Below are 22,914 nucleotides of genomic sequence, written 5' to 3'. Positions count from 1 at the left end.
CTCTCTCTCTCTCTCTCTCTCTCTGCCTTCCTGCTCTCTCACCTTTCCCAGGTGCCTGGTGCCTCCAAGCAGGGCGATGGTCCACAGGTCCTTGTTTGCCTGACTTTCCCCATTTTAGCGCCAAATGTCTACCATCCTGGGAACCCCCTCAATCCTGGGCAAAATGGGACTGGTGCTTATCCTCCTTCTAAGGGAGAGTTCAAGATCATCAGCCTGGCTTTTGACCTCTCACTGTCAATCCCATCCGTCTACTGCTCTGCCATGTAGGGGGCTCTGTCAGTGCCCGGCCCGCTGGCTAGAAGCTGCCCTCCAACAGACTCTCTCCTTGGACTAACTCCAGCCAGGTTTCCCTGAGTCCTCTTCATGAGGCCTCAACCTTGGCCCATAAAGACTTGAACAAACACTACCATAGTTCCTAACAGCTCAATGTCTCTTGCTTCTTTGTGTATCTCAGGCGTCAAGAAGGCTTGCACAACTGGCAGCCCAAAGTGGGTGTTGTCAATGACGTCTTAGAATAGGCAACTGTCCAGTCCTTGCATTACCTACCTTCCCTTAGAAAACAATGGCTATACTTTTGAATAACTCTCAGTCCACTGGAAGCTATATAGTATAAATTATTCCTTGGATGGACAGGATAATGAAGTAGCGAAAGAGCACAGCCTTTGGAGTCCCATTGGCCTAGAATTCCTTGCTCTTAACTCAACTTGGAAAAAAATCATGGGCAGGTTTATATCACTTCTCTGGGCCTCCTTGCATCAACTGTAAAACAAGCACATCACGTTCTTCAGTGGGTGATTGTGGTCGTGACCATTACATGTCATAACAGTCCCTGCCACAGAGTGAGTACCGGTAAATGGAATCAGTGAAAAACATACACCAACCACACAAAACATACCATGGATAGAGAGAGTTAAACAAGTGTGGGGTTAGAGGGGAAGAAAGGAAAGGGATGAAATAGAAAATGGAACCAATGGGGTGCCTGGAGCTTTGGGTCAGGGGGTCTGGAAAGACTTCTTGGGTGGCAAAAGGAGAAGGAAAAATGTCTTTTACTTATCGATCTTCTATCTTGTGCACTAGATATTTTGTATGCTGCATTTCATTGACTTCTCAGAACAATGCTGTAAGACATATACTTATCCCATAATTTACAGGTACTGACACTTTGCTGTGGTCACAGAGTTTTTAAGAGGCAAAGCTGAGATGGACCTGAGACTGTCTCACTCCAGATCCATGTTTTCCCCACATTGCCAACCTCCCTGCCTTATCCAGTTACAAGCGTGTGTGCGTGCACTGTATGGGTTCATTAAAGACTTTGAACTTTTTTGGCAGCTACCAACAGTTGTTCTATCTACTCTGATTAAAAATGCGTGAGGATGGGTTAAGACACTGGCTTCACCTGGAAAGTCCCTCTAACCTGCTTTGAATATATTGGCTTGTGTAAGTACAGGATACCTTGGACTGCAAGGAATAGAAATCCCACTTAAAGTATTTTAAACGATGAGGAAATGTACTGTTTCTTATAACGGAGGACAGAAAGTAGGGCAGGCTCCAGGCACAGTACCTGAGTCTTTGGGACTGTGGCTCTATCCCCTGCTTGCCCTTATCCATGTATAGGCGCTGTCCTCAGAGTTTCAAGAGGGCTGCCATTAACAGCTGAGACAAGTGACTTCTTTGTGAATGAGAGAAAACTCATTCCCTCAATTATGGACTAAGTATTCCTTCTCTTCAGTCTGATTGGGTGGTTTAGATTGTGGACCCAACCGTGGCCCAATAGCAGTCAACAGTGGGAATACTCTGTACTGACTGCCTAAAGTCAGGGTACCTGAACCAATCACTGGCAAGAAGGATAGGATGACTGTGATTGGCTGATACTAATCAGGACTCATTTCTATAGTCACTACTGTTCTTAGACTATCTGGGGAGAGAACTGAAATTCTTAATATGTTACATCCAGCACAATTTGGACACCACCAATCAGGATGGATGCTCTCTATAAACAGTAGTAAGTCTATCTGTTTTGGACTAGCTGATTATCAATCCTAGATACCTGACCACAATGTGGGTTTTCCTAAGAAGGAGGAAAGGAGAATGGATCCTGGGTAGGCAGCCCATGGTGACTGCTTGGTCTGTTATGTGTCTCCCTGAGTGTTAGGCTTAATGGACAATGAAGGTAACCCCCCACCCCAGTTTTCTAATCTGACAGCTCAATATCGGTGGCCTCAGCGATTAGGCAATCTTACTTTTAACTTGCTCTGTTAAAATTAGTCTCATTTCAGATGTGAGCATAAATGTGACATGTGACCTGACCTAGCCAAGTCCAGCTCCCTCCTGTGAGGGGACCGGATAGCAAGTCAACCCAAGCCGTATCTCTGTTTAGGGCCAGGGCAAAACATAACTCAGCTTACCACACAGACCGAGTGAGTATACCTAGGCCTTGCCGAAAGGGATCTCCTACCCAACAAGGAAAAGCTTTAAAAGTCCTGGGGCTTCACTGGCGGTCCAGGGGTTAAGACTCTGAGCTTCCAAGGCAGGGGGTGTGGGTTCAAACCCTGATCAGGGAACTAAGATCCCACATGCTGCACAGCGTGGCTAAAAAATTAAAAAAAGAAAAAACAACTTAAAAGTCCTTAACAAGCCTTTTCTTCAGTTTACTCAGTCCTTACAAATCCTGACTAATTGGGAGCATAGGCAGCTTAAATCAGCTTATAGGTCTGATTACAGAAGATTTTAAGAGATGTGCAGTTATGTCACTTTCACGTACGGGCAGTAACTCAATTTAGATTCTAGAGAGATGTCTCATAAAGCCCCTAATACATATATCTATAGATAAGGATGACTTGTAACGAGCTTATCAATTATTTGTATTTAATTCCTTGCTTTGAACGTGCTTCTGGTGGCTTAACACCTGTGTGTTCTGCCAATTACTTTAACATTTTCCCCCAGAAATCTCGTTTGCACTATTGATTTGGGCTATCAAGGCAGAGTCTGAAATAATAAGGTTTTGGCCTATTCCTGATTTTACAAGGAAGATTGAAATCGTACATGTTCATCAGGTCGATTTTTTACTGAACACACAAAAGGGTGTTTGGTCTTTGGATGCTGGTTATTTGCAAAGTCAGCTGGAAAGAAGGTTTATTTTTCTTTTTGCTACTATTATTGGTTTTTTAAGGGAAAATGTGGAAACCTGATCCCTAGAAAATGTTAAATGGAAGTGCAGAGGGGCAGTTTGCCCACCCTCGATGTAAATAGTTGAATCAATCCAGAGAAATGAGCCATCCCTAGGCTGGCAGTGTGGCCAGGTTGAAGGAGCACTAGACCATGAGAAAACCTGTGTTCTGTTCCTTGCTTTTTACTAGCTGGCTGTGTGACCTTGGACAAGTCACTTAACTTCTCTGAGCCTCAGCTCATCAAGGTTTCACTAGGCCAGCAGTGGCAAACACTCCTGGCCACAGGGGTGAGACAGAAAATACATCTGGATAAAGAGGACTGGGAAGAAAACAAAACAATGAAACAGAAAGCCAACAGAACACCAACTTTACTGTGAGGCTGGGGGGCAATCGGGGATGGTGGGGACTGAGGCAGAACACAGCCCAATCTAAAGGGGATGGCCCACTAGTCAGCTTCAAGCTGAATGCAGACCTCATGTGACCAGATCTTCTAATTTCTTTTTAAAGAGAAGGTGAAAAATCCAGAGGTTTATATGAAATCATTTACTTTTCAAATATATGGCTTGTAACAATAAACCTGTGTGAACCAACAACACTCTGAACAAAATGAAGTTTTCCCCTGGACTGAATTCAACTTGGGGGTGCTAATTTGCAGCCTCTAGACATGATGAACTCAGAAATCCATTGCAGGTGTCGAATGCTGTGGCCCTGTGAGTTTCATGTGCGTAGCCCCTCAGGGTCACACCAATGTCGAGGTGGAAGAGGTCTTAGCGGGTTACTGGTTTGCCTCTCATGCACCATCCCTGGAAGTTATTACCTAACCTTTGTTTAGCCCTTCCACAAGCCTGACTGTCCCGAAAGGGACAAACTCTGTTTGGAGTTCTTTCTTGTATTGAGGAGAAACCCTTCATTCACCTACTTCTTGGTTCTATTTCTGTCACCTGGAGTGATACAGAACGCATCTTTGGTCTCCTGGGGCTTTAGACCTGGCTGAGCCTGCTTCTATCCCCCGACCCACATCAGACAGCTGCTTCCTGGGCAGTCAGGGCTTTGAAAGGTCTTCTTAGAGCACAAAACCCTGGACAAGTTAGAGACATTTCCCTGGAAGAGAATTCAGCTGGAACCCCTTTCACCATGACTTGTGCGTGGTTGAGGCGAGTTTCCCTCCTTTGGGGGAGAGAGGAGGGGGCTGGGAGGTATAGAAAGCCACTGTTAGCCTATTGGGAGACCTGAGGGAGGCAGGGTGCAACCTGTGTCCTTCAAAGGGTCACCACTGGGGGCTCTTTGTAGAATGGGTCAAAGTGGGAGTGTCGTTTTGTCCCAGAAGGGTAGTCCTGTGACCACTTCTCACCTCACTGTAAACTTTGGGTGCTTTCTGCCCACACAGGGATGACCTGGAATCACTTTTCTCCTACAGCTGCTTGCCAGGCTCTGTGATAGAGCAGCAGACAGCGGGGCGGGGTGGGCACATGGCGGTGTGCTTTGGCCCCGCTGGAGAGAGGTGGGCAAGTGACTGCTGTTCGCGTCGACAGGCGTGCAGCTCAGGGGCCGCTTGGGAGCCTGTGCCTGGATATGGGACAGAGCCTTGAAGAGACGTAGGACTCAGCTGCTGTTGAGAGCTATTCCGTGCGGGGTGAAATGCTTCCTTCAAAATGTGACTCTGCATTATAGTAGAGTCTCCGTGACGTATTGTGGGGACAGTCTTTCACATGCTCTGTGATTCGACCCGTAAGTCCAGAACAGGGAAATGAACGGGGTGTAATAAATAATATAGAATCTGGTGACTATTTAGCATCTGGTAATGATGATAAGTCAGGTCTGAAATGTTCCTTGAGGAGACTGTGAGATTCTGAGAAATGAAGCCAGGAAGACTGATTAGAGCCTATTGCTGTTCAGAAAAGCTACTGCAGAAAATACAGGGAGGTATTGCTAGGCTAATAGGAAAGGCAAATACAACCCACCTTGGCCTCTGAAAACCAAATGGGTGTAATCAGCAAATGTCATTGCTCTTAGGGGTGAATACACAGGAGAGCAAGAGACACCCTGCCACACGGCAGTAGAGAGCGTTGTCGATTTGATCAGTGACAGCAGAGAAAGAACACATTAGCTTTTCTCTATGGTCCTTACTTCCTTTGAAGCCTTATTGATTTATTCATTTATTTGTTTGCTTCTTTGGTTATTTATCTCTCCAGTTTTAAGGAAAGACCCCTATTGAAGAAATAAAAGTTACGTTTTTAAGGGTTTGTGCCACCAAAATTTGTTCTTCTTAGGGGGGGTCACACACTTGTTTTTCAGCTCTTTTTTTTTTTAACATCTTTATTGGAGTATAATTGCTTTACACTGGTGTGTTAGTTTCTGCTTTATAACAAAGTGAATCAGTTATACATATACATATGTTCCCATATCTCTTCCCTCTTGCGTCTCCCTCCCTCCCACCCTCCCTATCCCACCCCTCCAGGCGGTCACAAAGCACCGAGCCGATATCCCTGTGCCGTGCGGCTGTTTTTCAGCTCTTGCCGTAAAGATTCATATCCTACATTGTGTACAGCTGTACCGGGTGGTGTTTACATTGCATGTTTTGATGATGAATCACCCTATTCTCCCAAAATCTGGCTGCACTTGTTGGATGAATTTAGCAGTAACATAAAATAACCCTTTTGGCAGTTATCTGGGGAGAGAGTAACCCTAATCCTGTAGTAGTAGAAAGAAGAAAAACCCAGATAAAGTGGTGACTGTTTGTGAATGGAGGGAACAAAGACATGGGGAAGAACAGTAGCTAATAGTCAGCAGACCAGGGATAATTTGTGATGTAGCAGGAAGAAGATGGGCTTGGGTTCATGATTGGCTGTGTGACCTTGGGAAAGTTACTTAACTCCTCTGAGAGTCAGTTTCTGCATGGGTTAAATAGGGGAGAACAAATTTGTATCTTGTCAGAATTGAAGGGGAAAATGTGTGTCAGTGCCCAGCGCTGAGTGTGGCACAGGGTCACTCCCTTCTCCCCACTGGATGATCTTCTGTCTTCACATATTTGTCATTCAGTGCCTTACACATAATGAGCACTTGATATTTTTTGGTTAATGTACAGAGGCAGGGAGTCAGAGCACATTGTCCAAAACCCAGGAGGCAGACAGCCTGCCTCAGTGCTGCTCTCTGATCTCTCATTTGGAACCTCGGGTAAATAGGGGAGCCTGGGGAAGGTGCAGGGAAGGTATCTGGTGCAAGACAGAATCCTTCCTTTTCTCCCAGGCACGTGCACACACAGGCAGCACATGCCAGGCAGACCTCGGTCAGTGCACGTTCCAGTACCTTCCCTTTCTTCTGCCCTCACTTCCCAGAGTGAAGAGAGGTGATGGTTCCAAATGAAAGACTAGCCATTTCAGAAGTTTTTCTTGAGAGGGAGGAGAACAAATTTAAATCTCTTGGGAATTAAAGGAGTGAATGTGTGACGGTGCCTTGCTTTCCTTCTTTTTAATGTGAAGTATGAATAGAAATGTTGATTCTGTGTAGGTAAATTATTTGATTAAACAGGACAGCAGTGTGCTCAGTGGTTAGATTTGCCAAGAGATCCGAGGCAAGCTGTTAATGGTTTTCCTCATTTACTCGAGGATAAATAATGCAGGAAGCTCATCAGATTCGTCTGAATCTGACAGATTTGAAAGAATCTGATCCCCCGAGCTAAGGAAGTGGTGAAGGAGGAAAAAGATCGCCACGAAGCTGGTTTTACTGCTCGAGAAATCTAGAGCTTCAGAAAGCCATGTTGAAATCAAATTACACATCTGTCTTCAGCCAGAGTAGGAAATTGAAAGTTAAAGAGAAGCTTCCCGGGCTTCCCTGGTGGCAGTGGTTGAGAGTCCGCCTGCCAATGCAGGGGACGAGGGTTCGTGCCCCGGTCTGGGAAGATCCCACATGCCGCGGAGTGGCTGGGCCCGTGAGCCATGGCCGCTGAGCCTGTGCGTCCGGAGCCTGTGCTCTGCAACAGGAGAGGCCACAACGGTGAGAGGCCCGCGTACCGCAAAAAAAAAAAAAAAAAGAGAAGCTTCCCTCTCAGGCTTGACTCTATTATTAATCAGCTTTCATACTGGGTGGTCTCTTTAGAGACTGGCCCATTATGGCTATCGTGCATCGGCAAGGCCCTTCCCCAGTGGGCCATCCACTGTTTGACAGGAAGTGGATTATCACGAGCAGAAGTCTCAGGGTGAACAGTGGTGTGTCACTGCTGGGCTTTCTAAACATATGTGTACTGTCTTCAATTGGCTGCGAACTGTGGCTGATGGAGGACACCAGGGCTATCTTATGACAGATAAATATACAGTTAAGATGTCCCTGCTGTCCCCGAAAGGGGATGGACAACTGCCTTCGGAATATGAATCCCCATACCATATTCAGCCCTGGAGTATTTCTCCTAACTACTTCTTTGGGGTGTGAAAGGAGGAAACTATAATCATCCGTTAATATTGGATTAATTTCATTGATTAGTCTAGCTCTCCCCCCACCCCACCCCCTTCTCCCCTCCCTCTCTTTCCTTCCTTCCCTCCTTCCTTCCTACAAATACCTGTCAGGCTCAGGAGATACATCATTAAACACTACGGAAAAATTCCCTGCCCTTATGTTATGGTGCTTGCATTCCTCTGTGTGTGTTTGTGTGTAGGAAGAGGATGATACTAAGGCAAATAAATGTATATATGTGTTTATACACACATAATTGTACCTGTCCGTCTTTTTGCCATTTAAAAGCTGATGCTGTGACCAATTAGATACTAGAAAACTTAGTAGAGGCATTTAAGACCCCAAAGGTTTTTCCAGAAGCTCCCCACTACCTCAGAGAGTGGTAAAAGGAGACAGACTACAAAGTGTCTGCTGTTTGATTCCATAAGTAGAGTCTTGGGCCACCTCTGGGTGGGAGAGTCAGATGGCAGCCTGGGGGCAGGTGACAGTTGTTACTCAAACTCCAAAGTACTTCTGAGGAACTGAAGGGTCCCCCCAGGGGACAAGCAGGTCTTTCATGTCAAGAGGACCGTAGGTCTGTGTCTTTATTCCTGTCTTACCCCTAGGTTCTTCTTTGTTATAAAGCAGAAACTAACACACCATTGTAAAAAAATAAATAAATAATTTCTTTTTCAGATTCTTAAAAAAAAAAAAAAGAAGACCGTAGGGTTTGGTTTGAAGCAGGTTTTTACTGCCCGCTACTTGAGGCTCAGCCTCACCTTGGTTTGGTCTGTGGTTCTCAAGGTACAGTCCAGGTTAGGGCCCACCACTCTGCATCAGAACCACTCAGTATACTGGTTATCTATTGCTGGGTAGAAAATTTTTTTCCCATGAGGAAGTTATTTTTATTTCCATTTCATAGATGAAGCAACTGAGATCTGAAGAAGTTACCCAAGTTTATACCAGTAAATGGCAGAGTCGGGTGCTTTTGACATCAAGTTATTTCCTTGTTCTATTCCATTATACGTGAGAATGAGATTTTGATACTTTCTCCTTGGCAAGAGCCAGCAGAATTCACCTGGTGTTTAGTCAGCTCGGGCTTCTATAGCAAAATACCATAGACTGGGTGGCTTAAACAATAAACATTTATTTCTCACAGTCCTGGAGACTGGAAGTATAAGATCAGGGTGCCAGCAGGGTTCTGTCTTAGATCCTTCTGGGTTGTAGACTGATGACGTCTCATTGTATCCTCATATGGCTGAAAGAAGGCCAGTTATGTTTCTGGCCTCTTTTTGTAAGACACTAATCCCATTCATGAGGGTTCTGCCCTCGGGACCTAATCACTTCCCAAAGACCCACTTCCAAATACCATCACACTGGGGATTCGATCTCAACCTATGAATAATGCCAGGCCCCAAACATTCAGTTCCTAACACATGATGTATTCATTTTCTATTGTGTAACAAAGCACCACAAATTTTGGAGCTTAAAACGACCTGTATTTGTTATCTCCTGTGGGTCAGGAGTCCGGGCAGGGCTCAGCTGTATCCTCTTCTTGGTTTCTTACTTACTTCACTTAGTATAATAATCTCTAGTTGCATCCATGTTGCTGCAAATGGCATGATTTCATTCTTTTTTATGGCCGAGTAGTACTCCATGATACACACACACACACACACACACACACACACACACACACACATCTTCTTTATCCATTCATCTGTTGATGGACATTTAGGTTGTTTCCATGTCTTGGCTATTGTGAATAATACCACTGTGAACATTGGGGTGCATGTATCTTTTTGAATTGTAGTTTTGTCCAGGCATATGCCCAGGAGTGGGATTGCTGGATCATATGGCAACTCTATTTTTAGTTTTTTGAGGAACCTCCATACTGTATTTCACAGTGTCTGCACTACTCTGCTTGTTTTCTCATGAGGCTGCAATCAAGATGTTGACTGCTGGGCTGTGGGAGAATCCACCTCCAAGCTCACTCAGGTAGGTGTGGTTGTCAGGCTGAGGGTCATGACTTCTTGGTGATGGAGGCTGCCGCAGCTCCTAGAGGCCACCGGTGGTTTTTTTGGCACATGGGCTTTGCCCACGTGGCCACTTACTTCATCGAGCCAGCATGGAGAGTCTCTAGAGCAAGTCTCCTAGCCAGATGGGGTCTTGTATAACATAACCTAATCACCTGTGTCATATTCTGTTGGCTGAGAATGGAGTCACAGGTCCCACCCACACTGAAGTGGAGATGACACAAAAGTGTGAATACCAGGAAGGGGGAGGAACCAAGGGAGGCACACCTGGTTTGCTTGATATAAATGCAGATTGCTGGGCTCACCTTGAAGTGACCCAATCAGAATTTCTGGGGTTGGGCCCAGGAATCTGCATTGCGGCCACTGCCCAGGCACTTCCTGGTTGGAGAAGCCACACTGAGCAGCAGGGGACACCTGCCGTTCTTTCCTGCCAGCACTGCTGAGGCTCCTCCAATCCATTCCTCATGCTGACCAGGGGCCACATGGTGACGGGCCTTGAAGCTCCGGGACTCAGCAGCTAGCCCAGCGTCTAAGGGGTGGAAATGCTTTACCTCCGCAGCCTGTCCATGCACGGTGAGCCCAACACTCAGTGGCCATTTACCACTGGGGTCTGTCCCAGAATGTAGACTCTAAATTTTATGTCCCTCAGCATTGGAAAGACTGGAAACGAATGTTCATAGCAGCTTCACTCATAATAGACCCAAATGGGAAACATCCCAAATGCCCTTCAACAGGTAAAGGGTTCAACTATGGTGCATCCATGCCATAGAATACTACTTAGAAATAAAAAGAATAAACTATTGATACACACACAACTTGGACAAATAGCCAGGGCATTATGTTAAGCAAAAAAAGCCAATCCCAAGAAGCCAGTATCGTGGATTCCACTTATATAACAATCAGACCATGATAATCGTTAGAAGTAGAAGACAGATTTAGTGGTCATTAGGTGTTAGGGGAGATGGTTGTGGTCATAAAAGGGCAGGATGAGGGATCCTTTGGTGTTGGAGCTGTGCATTTTCTTTACTGTTGAGATGAATACATGAATCTACACAGGTGATGAAATTGTATAGAACTTTATAGACACACACAAAAATTAGTACAAGTAGAACTGGGAAGTTGGAATAAGTCTGGTGGATTATATGACTGTCAATATCCTGTTTGTGATAGAAGAGTGTGATTTTGCAAGATGTGGCCTTTGGGGGAAGCTGGGAAAAGCATACAGGGGATTTTCTCTGTAGTGTTTCTTACAATGCATGTAAATCTACAAGTACTGCAATAAAAATTTTAATTAATAAAATAGGGCCTGGACTTCAGCTTTCTCATCGCATCTTTGCTGTCCTGCACCCATCTGCAATAGGTCTTTGTTAAGAGTCACCTTTCTTCTTTCTTCCTCCACAGTCCTCCTGGGGAGGAGGTCTTAGCTTCGGTTAAGTCGCTCTCTTCTTTTTACAGGAATCATTCTCCTCAGGTGACTGCCCTTCTTGGGCAAGAGCTTTGACCACAGAAAACCCGGAAAGCTGACACATGGAGTTTCTTGCAGGGTAAGTAGAATCCAGCCTCTTCTTATTCCAGGGCCACACCTGCAGCTGCAAAAAAATCAGGAGCAAAAATCAAGACTCCAAAGGCATGCCCCTGCATAGCTTTCCCTCACGACCCACTGAACAGTTAGAATGCTGCATCCATAGCATGAGAGACTCACTTCTCCTGTAGCATCGTCCTACTGTGAGGCTCTGAGGTTAGTGGCATAGCTTTCGATATCGCTGGTTAGATCAGGAAATCATGGACCAGCAATCTGTCCTGTTCATCGCTGTACCTCCTAGCACAGGGCTGTCCATTAAATGTTGAGCGAATGAATGAATGAATGAATGAATACTGAGCCTGACTTTGTTACTGTCCAGTTTCATTTGGAAGAGACAAGGAGGAAGATACAGTGGTTCTCTAAGAAAATGCTACGTGGCTCTTGTCAGGATTCATTCCTCAAGGCTGGAATCAGGGCTTCCCTGGTGGCTCAGTGGTTAAGAATCCACTTGCCAATGCAGGGGACATGGGTTCGAGCCCTGGTCCGGGAAGATCCGACATGCTATGGAGCAACGAAGCCCATGAGCCACAGCTACTGAGCCTGTGCTCTAGAGCCCGTGAGCCACAGCTACTGAAGCCCATGTGCTACAGCTACTGAAGCTTGCACGCCTAGAGCCCGTGCTCCACAACAAGAGAAGCCACTGCAAAGAGAAGCCCACGCACCACAGTGAAGAGTAGCCCCCGCTCAACGCAACTAGAGAAAAGCCTGCGCACAGCAACGAAGACCCAACGCAGCCAAAAATAAATAAATAAATAAATTTATTTAAAAAAGGAATAAAATATTTTTTTAAAAAGGCTGGAATCAGTGACAACATGATACTTTATTCCCCCACCCCCCGATTTGCATTTTAGGAGTATGTTCTGGTTGAGCAGTTCTAAAAACATGTTAAGAGGAATATTGGGCAAGGCTTGATGAAGAGAGTAGACTTAGCCCTTTGGATCATGGCAAGTTGTCCCCTCTGTTTTGTTTTGTCTTTTTTTTTTTTTGGGGTACGCGGGCCTCTCAATGTTGCGGCCCCTCCCGTTGCGCAGCACAGGCTCCGGACGCGCAGGTTCAGCGGCCATGGCTCATGGGCCCAGCTGCTCCACGGCACGCGGGATCTTCCCGGACCAGGGCACGAACCCGTGTCCCCTGCATCAACAGGTGGACTCTCAACCACTGCGCCACCAGGGAAGCCCTCCGCTGGTTTTTGAATATTGGGAAAAGTGCTCTATAACAGAATTGGAGCTGGAGATTGGAGCTGGAGTCCCTGTTTAGCTGCCATCCTCAGCATTCTACTCAGGTCCACTCGGCCTCCCCAGCCCTTTTCGTAGCTGTCTTTCATCTAAGATGTTGTGCAGATTCTTTCTGATCGATGGATAGAAGCTGGTCCTCATCTCAGCATCTCTGTAAAGCCAGCTCTGCTTGCAACAAATCGCTTCACAATTTCAAAAGTTTCACTTCATGACATCTGGAATAAAATACCTTTGAGCGAAGAATGTCAGCAGAAATATCAAATGGCCTGTTATACAGAGGAAGGAGGCTTGAGTCTGGGGCCCCTATGAGTGTGTGCTGCAGACGTCAGAGTTTAGGTCAATGGCCAGATTAGCCTCCTGTCTTGTCTGTGAGCAATCAGCCTAACCAGGCAATTGTACCGTGTGTGCTTCTGGCCTCAGCAGGAGAGTAGGCCATTGGTCCCCCTTGGCAACCATCAGTCTGTCCTCCTTACCTTGATGGCCACTAGGACTGATGCTACTGTGGGCTATCTAGTTGGTCTTGGGGAACCAACTTCTAGCTTAAAAGGTGCCCTTCTCTGGGGGACCATACTTGTTTGCCTTCTAGATTTATGGAGAGTACTGTTAATATTATCATGGGATGGTGATGGCAGTAGAGCCTATGGTTGAAGTGTTTGGAACCAAGGTACCAGAGGCCCATATAGGGCAGTTGCTGGACTGTGGACCCCAGTGGGGGAAGAAAAGAGGGCTGCCTCGAGCTGTAGATCTGTAAGAAAACATTGTTGACTGAATCAACACCATATCTGACACATACGTATGTAAGTCATGTAATTGGAATAGGAATGTGAGCCTTCTGCATTCTCTTTTGAAAACATCAAAGGGTGGAGAGGGGAGAAAATCTGGCCAGAAAATCTTTTTAAATTTTTTTAATTTTAATTTTTGAAAATTTTATTGCCATATAGTTGATTTACAGTGTTATGTTAATTTCTGCCGTACAGCAGAGTGATTCAGTTATACACATATATGCATTCTTTTTTATATTCTTTTCCATTATGGTTTATCACAGGATATTGAATAGAGTTCCTTGTGCTACACAGTAGGACCTTGTTGTTTGTCCATCCTCTATATACTAGTTTGCATCTTCTAATCCCAAACTCCCAATCCCTTCCTCCCCCACCCTCCCTCCCCCTTGGCAACCATCAGTCTGTCCTCTATGTCTGTGAGTCTGTTTCTGTTTTGTAGATAAGTTCATTTGTGTCATATGTTAGATTCCACATATACATGTGGTGTTTGTCTTTCTCTGTCTGATTTACTGTGCTTAGTATAATTATCTCTAGGTCCATCCGTGTTGTTGCACATTGTCCAGAAAATCTTGTTTTTTGCTCTCTGTAAACTCCCACAGACTTTTTGTGACACTCAGCCTGAAGAAGTTTTCCTTCCACCAGTCCCACCAGTGATCAGCTCTTTAGAGGGCATGGTTTGGGATGTAAGACAGAAGGGGGAAAGATTGCAACTTGAATAATTTAAAATTATGCTTTATCCTTAGGACACATGCTTTGCTATAGTTCAGGGGTGTGTAGACTACTGCTATGATTAATATACTAGAAATCTGTTTAGTGGGTCACTGAATTTAGAAGCTTTTCATCATCTACATCTTCCTAATCAATAGGTATTAAAAGGCAAGTGCTATCAAGTAGGTGGTCTAGGAAATTTTCAGTTAAAACGGAGTTTTTGTTTTCAAAAGAGGAGGAGACATCTCTAGGTTGAACTCTCCTACTTTTATTTATTTATTTTTTAGATAACAGTCTCAAGTGTGCTTTAAAAAATGTTTTAACTGTAGTTTTTTCTGATTTTGTTTAATCAATACCAGGGTAAATTATTTCACTCTGTGGTATACTTGTGACATGAAATGATTGATTAACTGGAAAAATCTCTGATGGAATAGTGGCTCTAGGCAATGATTGTCAATGGCTACACAAACACTAGGTGAAAGTTCATGGGGAGACTTTTTAGCGGGTGAATCAGGTTGACATCACCTGAACTCACTGATTATCACAAAAAGTGCAACAACCAGACATTCTGTGCCTCCTGATGTGATGCAATAGGACACCACAGCATGGTCCATAACATCTTGTGGCTAAAATATTGAACCTAGATGGAATCAAACCTCTAGATCCAACTACCAGTTTATAGAAAATACAGAGGAGAGGGGAACATGTTGGATGACACCACGAGGATGCATTCAACCACTGGACAAATGACCAATTTTCTTCAAAAATAAATGGCATGGAGAAGAAAGGGAGAGAAAATGGTTTTGGACTAAAAGAGACTTAAAACACTAATCAAACAAATGCTATTTGCAAACTTTGGAGGCTGATTTCAACAAATTGACTATAAAAATACATTTTTGAGACAATCAGGGAAAAATAAGGGTGGTTATGAGGTGATAATTAGAAATTCTTGTTAAGTTTGTTGAATGAGATAATGGCATTATGGTGAAGTTAAAAAGAGAAGAAAATCCCAGTCATTCAGAAATACATGCTGAAGTATTTATGAGTGAAATGGTAGGAGATCTGGGTTTTGAAATCCAATATGAAAAAAGGTGGAAGGCAGAGATGAAATAAAAATGGCAGAATTGTTGATAATTATTGAAGCTGGGAATAAGTACTTGGGGTTCATAGTCTAGTCTTTCTACTTTATATGTTTGAAATTTTCCATAATATATGGTTAAAGTAAAGTTGAAACATGTTCTAGTTTTTGTCTGAAGGCCTCAGAGAAATGAAGCAGAAGACATAAGTAATGGAATAAGCTATGCCTCTAAATGATGCTTCCGTTTTTCTTTTTTTATTAAGGATATATTTTGTGGCACAGGCTCGAGCTGTCTTAGTTGAGGGGATCAGGGATCCAGAGAAGGAGGTGATAATTGCTCATCAGATGGAGGAAATTTAGAAGGGACAGTGCTGAGTTTAACTGCCTGGAGGTTGTTGGATGCTATGGTCTCTGAATGTTTGTCTCCCCTCAAAATTCACGTTTTGAATTCTAATGCACAATGTGATGGTGATAGAAGTTGGGGCCTTTGGGAAGTGATTAGATGATGAGGGTGAGGCTTCATGAATGGGATTAATGCTCTCATAAAGATCCCATAGAGCTCCCTAGCGCCTTCTGCCATGTGAAGATGCAACAAGAAGTCTGTGACCCAGAAGAAAGCCCTCATCGGACCATGGCACCCTGATCTCAGACTTCTAGCCTCCTGAACTGTGTTTATCCTTTATAAGCTACCCAGTCTGTGGTATTCTGTTATAGCAGCTGGAAGGGACAAATACATTGGGCTATTTTTAATTCGGATATGTTTCCGTTTTCTGCCAAGACCTATCCGCAGTGCCTGCTAGAATGTCTGGGAAAAGATCGGGCACTTAATAAATGTTGACTTGATGAATGATTAAACTTCAATTAATTGGCACCCCCCTTTTGTATGAGTGGCCTAGATAAGGCTTTAACAAACAACCAATGCAATGAGTAATTGATCTAAACAAATCCTTAGTGTTGGAGAGAAAATGACCACTATTAGGTGTCAGGAATATTATGCCAAATAAATACAAAGCATCTTCGTTACAGTTAGGCACTGGGCTGTTTTAGAGATGGAGTCACTGTACCTGTTTTGCAGCCTCATGAATTCTCATTATCATCTCCCTGGTTATAACAAACAAGAATAATGCTAAAAATACTAATTTCTTAGGGACAGTATTACCGGTGTGGAGACACAAGATTATCAGCAAACGAAGAAACAAAAGGGGCTTCAATAAAATAACTTCCTATCAAGTGTAATAAACATGTACAATAAGTTATTATTAAGGACCTTTGAGGCAGACCACATTAATGAGATATGGAGACACCTAAACTAGATTTCAAGTAAAAAAAAAAAAAAGAGAGAGCAAGAATAAAGGCGAACGTAAGAGAGAAGAGGAAAATGGAAAATGAAGAAAAAAAAAAGGAGTAGGTATGATGAAAATTGCCCTGCCATTCTGTGGCAAGAGTGAAAGCAAACCTAATGACTTTCTCTGCTTTCAGTTTTAAAAATAAGACATCTCTCAGATATGAAATGTGGTCCATTAGCTGTCAATGCTGTTCCGAGTTGTCTTCAGGCAGCAAATGTATACCATAAAATAAAGTTCAGATTCCCCACATCCTCCTTTTAAGGGGCGGCACAAATCTAGCCTGTTTGGAAAATTGGTTCTTGATGACAGTTTTTCTACCCTTGCTTAGAGGAATTCACGGCCGCGTATGATGTGTGTGTGTGCGTGTGCGCGCGTGTGCGCCTGTGTGTATGCTGTGGTTCATAGATTTTAAGATGAACCCTTTTTTCACATTTCAACATCTCTGAAACCAAGGTGTGTGTCAGGGTTTAATTGGCAGCATTTTTTTTTCTGTCTTGATGGCTCACAGAATAATGTTGCGTATTATCATCGGCCACATCTTGAGTTGTAAATTTGATTTATTTAGAGGCAGGGTAGGGTGGGGAAAGAGGAAGAGGACAGAAGTGGGAGGAAATGTGATGATGCTTTGTATAATGGCATAATTTAGAAAAGATGCTTTTTAATTTCAATTCCCAATATTCGTTTGGGTGACTGGGAATAAAAGTGGTACTTGCTTATATTCTTTGGATGGATCCGTGGAAATGGTTAAACTCTTCCCTCTGAATTCTCCTTCACTTGTTCCAGCCTTTTCTGTTTCTCATACATGTGCAACTTTAGCTTGGTTCGAGCTCCACATTTACAACTTTCCAAAATGTACCCATGACTTAGATCAACTGTTAGTTTGAGAAGAATCAACCATTGAAAGATCTGAGAAGAGCGTCAGAGCTGTACTCTAAGGTGGGACAAAAATGCCCCTTAATATCTTAGAGAATTCTACCTCTTCTGAGTCCAAACATATTAATGTGTGCCCAAGCTGTGCTTCTGCTTCTGTTTGTCATTTCTGGTTTTCTGGGCACAAGCTCACGCTAGATGCCAAGCAAACTGCAGGCTTCAGCTCAGCAACTATGAAATAAAGGGGCCTTGGTTCTCTCCTCCAGGAGACAATTGCTTTTAACCCTTCAAAGCAGTTCCTCTGGTTCCTTTTTGTAGCTGTAGGTCTTAGGGATTCCTACTTAGAGGTGAGGGCATTAACTCTCATGGGCTCAGATGGCATGCCATCCATCACACAGAGGGAGAGGAAGTGCAGCTGGAAAACCAGTGCCTCCTCAGATCAGGAGCCTTGAATATTGAATTCTCATGCAGGATCTAGCATCTCTTATACTGGTTTTGATTCTGTGATACAACTGAGCTCAGATGAACAGGTGATAGATAGACTATGGCTCTGGTTGGATCAGCAAGATGGCGCTGCTCGAGGTTATGGGGCAGATAGCAAAGGCATCTGAATATTGGCCGCTGACAGTCAAGCGATGAGTTTGGATAATAGGTTATAGAGAGAAAGCAGTAGCATACAGTCTTTGTCTCTATCTCTCACGCAAACACCAGGCATAAATTCAGTGAAAAATACTCATCAAGTCAATTAAGCCATATTAGCGTAGGCAAGGTTTAAGACTTCTGGGCATACACTCATTGCAGACAGTAGAAATGGGGTGATGTTTGCTTGCCTCCTATGCAAATGTTCTTTTATGCGTCCGTGTAGTTACCAGTTTCATTAGACCCAGTCTTTCCTTGCCAGAACCCAAAAAAATGTCACCTCCCTTTTGGAGAGATTTCGTCACTGACAGAAACATAATTTCACTTACCCAGCGAGAGAAATGTTGACACTGACAAGAAGATAGTACCTTTTACCTTCAAAACTGTTTTATAGGAAACAATTTAAGCTAAAAGAGCTTTTTCTTCCATTTTCTCCGTTTTATCAGCAGTGATTACTCCCTTTGCTCCTCTGCCATGTCAACCTACGTCCAAAGTACCTGAGTTTGATCTGATCAGTGTCTGGTTTAAAATGAACATTAAATATTCCCAGCCCAGGTTTTGGAGTTAGGGCACCTATGGGGATTTGGAACAAGGTTTAGGGTCCTGATAATGTTAACCTTGTAGCTGTGAGGGGGTGGAGGGGATGTGAAATCTCAACGCCGTGAGAGTTGCCTCTCTGAGCATCATCACCATGTTGGACAAGGTCACTGCAGGGAGAAGAGCCATCCCGGGTCCTGAGCAAGGATGTCTGTGGGGATGAGGGAGAGCAGTAAGTTAGGCAGGAAAGGGCCAAGGAGAGTAATAAGGGAATGAGCTACCCGTCTCTGTCGCCAGCTAGAGGCAGATGCCTGTGTGGTTAGGAGTGTGCCTGGGGAATCACACTGCCTACATTGATTGATTGGACTGCTGGGCCATGGAGCATGCAGGATCTTAGCTCCCCAACCAGGGGTTGAGCCTGTGCCCCCTGCATTGGGAGCGTGGAGTCTGAACCACTGGACCGCCAGGGAAGTCCCCACTGCCTACATTTAAGTCCCCCTTACTTAGCTCTGTGACCTTTGTGAGCTATGACCTCAGTAACAACTCCATCATGCATCTAATTTCTCCGGCAGAAACCCAGTAGTCACCTCTGTCTTCACTTTCCCTACCTGATCTGTGAGCAAGTCCTTTTGGTTCAGCCTCCAAAGGATCTCAGAGCCAACTACTTCCCTCCACCTCTATTGCCACCACTCTAATCCAGACCATCTTGGTCTCTTTTCTAGAATACTCCAGCAGCCTCCTTAACAGTTCTCCCTGTCTCTACCGTTGACCTCTGAGAGTCTGTTTTCCATGTGCAGCCGGAGAAATCTTTTAGAAACATAATTGGATCACATTCCTTCTCCGATCATAATCCTTCACGGCTTCCTTTGCACACAGCACAAAACCCAGAGTCCCCAAAGAGCACACAAAGCCCTGCAGGATGGGGCCCCCACCTGTTTCTCAAGCACCTTGCACATCCTACTTCCTGTACTCACCATTGTCCAGTCAGTTGAGCTTTCTTTAAGCTTGTTTCATGCTCCAGATCTTTTCATGGGTTATTTCTGCTGCTTGGAATCCCTTTCTCCCAGCTCCATGCCTGAGCCTCTCATTCGACAGAGCTTGTCTTGAATGTCACTTCCAATGTGGGCCACCCTTTTCCTATTTCCCTTTGACCCAGCCTCCTATTTATTTCCTTCATATTACATTCCAAATTTGCAATTTGTAATTCTTTAATTTAATTGTCTTGTGTCCCTTTCCCCCACCAGGGCACAGGGATCACAGCTGGTCATTCACTGTGCTATCCCCAAAGCATAGTGCCTGGCACATTAGTCGGACTCTGTAAATACCTGGTGAATGAATGAATCCAACGAAGTGCTAAATAGACAGGTATTGAATGAACGAGCAAAGCTAGTGACGTCTAAAAGTGTGTGGTTCTTTTTAGGGGTATTGCATTGTTCCCAGGAGGTAAAGTGTTAAGCCCGATGGTCACAGCGTGGTGCAGGGGAAGGACTGGGGACATTGGTACAGAAAGACAGAGCTTGAGTTGTGGCTCTGCCTCTTATTAGCTGTGTGATATAGGAAGTGTTTCTTAACCACTCCCAGCTTTAATTTTCTCATCTGTGAAATGGGGATTAGACATCTTTACCTCAGAGGGTGCCATGAGGAGTAAACGAGTTAATGTATGTAAATCCCCTGGCATAGAGCTAGCATGGGATCGGCATTCAACACCTGGTCACTCATTTCTTCCCTTCCACCAACAAAACTGGAACTACAGGCATCCGTGAGCTGATAAGAAAGGTGGTTTTGGAGGAGAGCGAACTTCCAGGTGCCAGCTCCCTCCCCCACTCTCACCCCCCCAGTCACATTTCGTTAGGAATCTCAGACCATTGCAGGAAGACACTTTTGCTAGCAGTAGAGGTTGCCAGTCGTTGTGGGACATATGAGCCAGGTCATTGCCTTTGCTTATTCTTCCTTGAAGTTGCACATTTCAAACTGAAGGTTCTCAGATTCTTCTGTTCAGAATATGACCATATTTGGGGGTGAAACCCAGTGTCTTTTTTTTCCTTCCCCAATTTTTTCAACTGTGTTTCCTAATACCCTCCTGACTGCCACCTCCATTACTCTGCTTGAATTAATACCGGAGGCCTCTAAGAGCTCCTAACCCTATTTCATTAAGTGGCATTATCCCATTTGTCTGAAAATCTGCTCTCTGCTCTTCGTTCATCAGCAGAGGGACTGAGCTTTTCCTGGGGTCCTAACTGTTCCCTCTCACTTGGCTTCTGGACTCTTTCCCTTTTCTGTCTCCTTCCTGTCCATGTTCCTACCATCTTTCTTTCTCTTTTTTCCTCCATCCCTCCTTATCCTCACTGTCTCCCCACTGAATGTTCCTTTCGTCATCTCTTTGCTCGGTGGTCCTCCTTGAGTAGCACAACTGGTAGAGCAGATACTTCGGTGCCCCTTGTCACATCCCTGGGTCTACTTGGGATTTCAGCCATGGCTATAGAGGACAGCTTCAGGCCCTCCTTGCTTCTGTGCCTCAGGGCCTTCTCCAGTGCCAAGGCTGCCTGGAAGTGTCGGGGAGTTATGGCCTCAGAGGCCACTCTCAACCAAGTGGGAGGGACCCTGGGTCTTGGTGACTAATTGGATTTGGCATTTGAGGGATAAGGAGGGGTGCCGGATGACTGCCAGGTTGTTGAGTTCGGGGAGACTGGGAGAGTCCCGGGGACGGCAGGATAAAGAAAGGACAAAGGCAAAATATCAAGTGAGGGCAAGCGACCTCAGGGCAGGAATCACTTTATTTACCTTTGTATTCCCAACATGTAGCACAGCACTAGCATCTAAGTGTTCATGAAATGTTCACCGAAATAGCAAACCCATTTCTTCCTGTGCCAGTGCCTTCAGGGAAAGCTGTTCGGTTGGTATGGCTTTCTTCAGAAAGCCAGGAACAGCTACCCAGGCACTATAATCTTATCCTGGAGATAAAGATAGATTTTTCTCTTTTAATATTTGTTCCATCGTAGCACAGAACATCAGTATGAGAGTCATAAAACTGCTATTTCCTTGTCATTTATCAAGCCACTGTGGAAGTCGTTTGCTTTTAGGGGGGATTAATCTTCTAGAAGATCAGTATTGCACAGTATTTCGGTACGCATCCTAAGTGGTTAGGCAAATGTAAATTGTTTAGCATTTATATATCACTTATATTCTCCAGAAGTGCAACATTAGTCAATTCTCATGATATCTAGAGATAAGAGTCAAATTCAAGGCATGATTTGTATATGTTTCAAGTTTAGAAGTGTTCTCTGTCTGTCTTTTTTGGCAGTAGCTATTTCACTTTCGATCACAAGACTTCTATTTAATTTTGTTTATCATATTTTTCTTGTACTGGTAATACCTGATGACTTTTATTTGCCGTGCAACTGCTATTTGAATAGCTTGGGGCTCAGAGCTGATCTCAAAGGTCCTGCATCCTGCCTGGAGTTCCAGGTTGTTCTTGGAGTTGATTGTATTCTCCCACCCTTGGAAGAATATCTACTAGGCTTCACAAAGACACCAGCCCCTTGAGTGGAGAAAGTGTGAACGTCAGTCCAGGAATGAGTGCCAGTGTGCTGCCCTGGGAGATGCGTGACTGAGACACCAACGTGCATGCCCTGGAGGTCCTGTGCCCCTGGACGCAGCTACAGGGAGCCCTGGCTACCTCACTGAGGGTCTACACACTGAAAGGCTGGGAGACAGCTGAGTGCTGCTAAGGAAAGCAGCACGCCACCTAGAACAAGGCACAGTAGCAGAGGCCGCCAATATTAGATCAACCCAGGTATGGAACAAGGAGGCCTGTCTCCCTCCTGCTGGCCCAGGCTGCGGCTGTGGCTGACGTGAACCCACCCAACATGTGGACCAGCAGAGAGGTGAACTCCAGCGGAAGGAGGTGAGGGCTGACTAGATGGACACCACTCCATCTTAATACCAGGAAGAATCCCCTTGTACCCAGTTGCCTCCCAGAAGGTTGAGGGGTGAACCTTGAATTTAAGTCAATCTTTACCCCCAAAGTAAGTCTTGAATTAGAAAAGACCAAGTTATCTTATGCTGAAGGGTGAAATATTTTCCATAGTCAGCAGAAATGGAAGCCCAAGAGCTAAGCTGCGATGGGTTACAAATCAATTTTTAAAAATCAGCTTTGCAAACTTTATAGACTCTCACTACGATCAAACATTCCATCAATTATTTTGTTATTATCCCATTCAACAAATGAGGAAATTGAAGCTTAGAGGTAGTAAATAACTCACTCGAAGGCACCCAACTAGTAAAGGGGGTGCTGTTTTCTAAGCCAGGTCTGACCCCAGGTCTATCTGACCCCAGGTCTGTCTGACTTCAGGTCTATCTGACCCCAGGTCTTTCTGACCTCAGGTCTATCTGACCCTAGGTCTCTCTGACCCCAGGTCTATCTGACCCCAGGTCTGTCTGACCCCAGGTCTGTCTGACTTCAGGTCTATCTGACCCCAGGTCTTTCTGACCCCAGATCTGTCTGACCCC

The 22,914-nt window shown here is 44.7% G+C and overlaps 1 protein-coding gene across 1 annotated transcript in view; it reads left to right on the top strand.

The window, feature by feature from the left end:
* THSD7B (thrombospondin type 1 domain containing 7B) overlaps window positions 1-22,914 on the top strand; it is a 1,119,563-nt gene that overhangs the window by 6,891 nt on the left and 1,089,758 nt on the right. Inside the window, exons 2-3 of the mRNA XM_024764108.1 lie at window positions 9,500-9,590; window positions 11,084-11,172. The gene's annotated coding sequence lies outside the window, so the exon portion shown is untranslated. The remainder of the gene's footprint in view (window positions 1-9,499; window positions 9,591-11,083; window positions 11,173-22,914) is intronic.

This window comes from Neophocaena asiaeorientalis, unplaced genomic scaffold (assembly GCF_003031525.2).
Source record: "Neophocaena asiaeorientalis asiaeorientalis breed wild unplaced genomic scaffold, Neophocaena_asiaeorientalis_V1.1 scaffold102, whole genome shotgun sequence".
NCBI classification, from domain to species: Eukaryota; Metazoa; Chordata; class Mammalia; order Artiodactyla; family Phocoenidae; genus Neophocaena; species Neophocaena asiaeorientalis.
This window is presented reverse-complemented; position numbering and strand designations above follow the sequence as displayed.